Raw genomic sequence first — 3,744 nt, forward strand, 5'->3', positions numbered from 1 at the left:
AAAATATATATTTTTTTTTAAGAAAATAAAATGAAGAAAATAGAATTTGGTTTTTTTGAATGAGAGCACGCCCACTGTTTGTCCTCTAATGGAATGGAAGGCTGCGGCTCACGAAACACTAAGTTTTAACTTTGAAAGTTGAATTTGGCCCAGTTGGTTAAGGCCCGACGTTTGTTTTAAAACTTTGGTTTCGAGGTCCACTCTTGAGTGGAAACAAGCCCACAATCAGTTATAAGCTCAGCTGGGTTTAAACCCAGAGTCCAAAATACAAGTCCAATGGAAGAATTTAAACAAGCCCACACAAAATAAATACAAGCCCACAAATTAAACAAACAAGCCCAAAAATAATTAATTACAAACCCAAAATAGAGAAATAAAAAGCCCAAAAAAATTGGGTTAATTATTACAAGCCCACAATTAAAGAAATTTGGAAGCCCACAGGTTGGGTTCTCTTAATGGAATGGGTTTAGGCTTACCTTTTTAGCACAGCCCAGCTGCTCTGATATTGTTGCAAAAACCCAGTTGGGCTTTGGTTCTTTTCCTTGGTGGCGTCCCAGCAGAGGAAAAACAGGTTCAGAACAGCAGGTCCAACAGCAAATGAAGTGAAGCAGATGCAGATGCAAATGCTATGCAGTGAAATGCAAAAATAGCTAATAAAACTACAAGAAAAACACAGCACCAATCCCCGGCAACGGCGCCAAAAACTTGGTGGGCCCGAAGGAGTGTGAAAATATGAGCGTAATGAAACGGGCCTACAGTAATACCGCAAGTGCACGGTCGTCAGTTGTAGCTCGTGCAAGTACGGGTCGATCCACAGAGATTGGGAGTGTTTGGAGTTTTTAGCTATTTGGGCTCTAAATTGCTATTGGGCTTCTAATTGTGCTTTGGGCTTAGTGGGTTTTTTGTAACAATGAAATGGTTTTGGGCTCAGTGGGCTTTTGGATTGACTGTGAACTTATGGGCTTTTGGTCTTTAGTGTTGCACTGGGCTTTGGGCTAACAGTGAACTGGGCTTAGTAACAGTGAATTGGGCCTTAGACCTTAACCTGAACTGTGGCTGGGCCTTGAACCTGGGCTTTTATTAAGTCCACAGTGGGCTTTTGTTATGAATCTGGGCTTCAGCAGTGCACAGCAGCAGCAGAAGCAGTGCACAACAGCAGTGGTGGCTTCAGCAGCAGCAAGTAGTAGCACAGCAGCAGCAGCTGGGGGAGAACAAGGCAGTGAATGCAGTAGCAAGAACAGGAGAAACAAAAGAGAAGAAAGAGCAAATAGTGGCAGTGAAACAAACTAACAATGATCATGGGAAAGAAGCAAAAATCAGTGGCAATGAGGCACAAAGGCAGTTAGCCTAAGGCAAGGGAGCAACAATGAAACAAATGGTAACAGTGGCAGTTAACAGGAAACAAAATCAAATAAACCAAGGCTGTTAGCCAAGGGCAGGGAGGAGTTTGCAGCTGTGGCTAAGATAAGGCTTAGAATCCACCTTGTGTCCTAGCTAAACAATGCAATTCTAGATTTAAAAACTTAAGCATCCAACTAGAATGGGAAGAAAATCAGCTTGCTCACTGATTTGCCCCTACAGGCATATCAGAGCACCAACTACTTCCCATTACTCAAGCAAAACAGGTCTTCCTAGCAATTCATCATTCATTAGTGCACTAAGGTTTCATCTGAGCCTCAGCAGTGAACTCAGAACATAATTAACACTACAATGGAACTAAACATGATCATTTAAACTACTAAACAGTGAATGAAAATTGCAAATGAAGAACCCTAAAAATTAACAGTGAAATCAAAATTGACATTAAATTAAATTAACCCAATTAGGGGGTATCTCGGCTAACCAAGAACACCCTTTAACATCCTACATCACTTCCTATTTATAGTTTACAACCAAATACCTAATTTCACCAAAACCCTAAATTCGAAACCCTAATTTTTGGGGAAACTCAAATTCTCTCACCAATTTCCTGAATTGAGCTCGACCCATGCTTTGGGTATGTCCCCTCTGCTCTTCTGAAGCTTTTCCTGCCTTCAATTGTGTCTTCTCCTCGCTGTTGGTGAAACCCTAGCTTGAGTTATTTTACTCACCCCAAAACCTAGGGTTTCAGTGGTTGTGAGATGGGGAAAATAACTAGGCTAGGGAGATGGGTTTGAGGTGGTGTCCTTGTGGTCGGGGAAGAAGATGGAAGTGGTGAAGCTCGAGGGGAGGCAGAGAGCAGAGCTCTGTTGGGGGATGGTTGTTGCAGAGGATTTGGGGAGAAGAGAGCTCGATGGATAATGAGATTAGGGTCTGTTTGTTTGGGGTGTAGGTGTTTGGTTGCTAGGGTGTTGATCGGGGATAGCGAACTTTGATGATCTGCGACAAGGAGCGATGGATGGGAAGATGGTAGGTGGATCCAACGGCGATACGGAGGTAAGCGTGGAGCGACCGTCGGATGAAGGGATGTAGCAAAACGAACGACCCAAGATGGAGATGGGCGTTGCGATGTAAAGCGGGGGCTTCGGAGTTTGATGTGCGATGATGGAGCGACCGTAGGATGCTGAAATGCTTCGATCTGACGGCTGAAATCCGAGACGGTCTTGGATAGTGGAAATGTGTTTGAGTAAGGGTTTTGGGCCTTGGGTATGCCAAGCCCATATCTTCTTTAAGGACAATTCTTCTTCTTCAAGCCCACTTCTAGCCTTTTGGTCTTGTGCACAACATTCTTCGCGGCTTCCTTGTGTAATTCCTCCCGGCTTTTCACTACTTTTCTGCTCTTTTCCGCTCTGTTATTCATCCAAACTTTATTTATTACCTAAAAATGCAAAATTAAGTAAGAAAAATATTTATTCTTGAAAACAATGAAAATACAGAATATGGGATAAAATGTAGAATTACTGCACAAAAGATGAGTTAAATGCCAACAAAAAGGGATAAATATATACATTATTTGGCACTCATCAAATACCCCCAAACCTGAATTTTACTTGTCCTCAAGTAAAACAAAACTAATGAAATCCTACCTATACCACTGTCGCTGGTCTCTCGAATGCATTTAGCGTATGCACTAAGCCTTTTAAACCACTAAGTGTCCCTAGTGGACGAGTTGAAGTCTCGTGAAGGTTTGCTTAGAACGTACCTACAAAGTTCTAGGTCAAAATATAAGCTCAGGTTCCATCAAATGTGACATGTGCAAGACAGTTTAAGCTCACAGCAAAATGGAGATGTCAATCTAGCTATCAAAGGCACAATCCTAGCACTGATAACAAATAAAGACATGTGATAAGAGTGTAAAGTGTATCTACAGATGTGTAAAGAAAGATCGGATATTATGACTACTAATCACCAAGAGATAGTTTCTCAGGCTAAGAACCAAGGTCGAAATCTAGCTAGCTGTCCGGACTTTACGAGAATTGTGAATGAGTTGGAGGTATTTCACAATTACTCGCGTTGTACATCAATGGCATACACCCTTCCTTGCTTATTACAATGAAACAACAAAATGACTATTTACATGACTCTTATTTACATTGACTACTCTCTTTTATTTTTGGAACAAGAGAGAATGGAATTGATAAATACTTGATTTTTTTTTGTATTTTTTCTGATTTTTTTTTTTTTTTTTTTTTTTTTTATTTTTTTTTTTTTTTTTTTTTTTGAAAAAGAAACACTTTTGATACAAATACAAAAGGAAACAAAAAATTACATGACACTTTGCAAGAGGTAGCCCTTTTTGATGCACCCAGTTAAATTCGATGGTTG

This window comes from Papaver somniferum, chromosome 1 (assembly GCF_003573695.1).
Source record: "Papaver somniferum cultivar HN1 chromosome 1, ASM357369v1, whole genome shotgun sequence".
In the NCBI taxonomy this organism is placed as follows: Eukaryota; Viridiplantae; Streptophyta; class Magnoliopsida; order Ranunculales; family Papaveraceae; genus Papaver; species Papaver somniferum.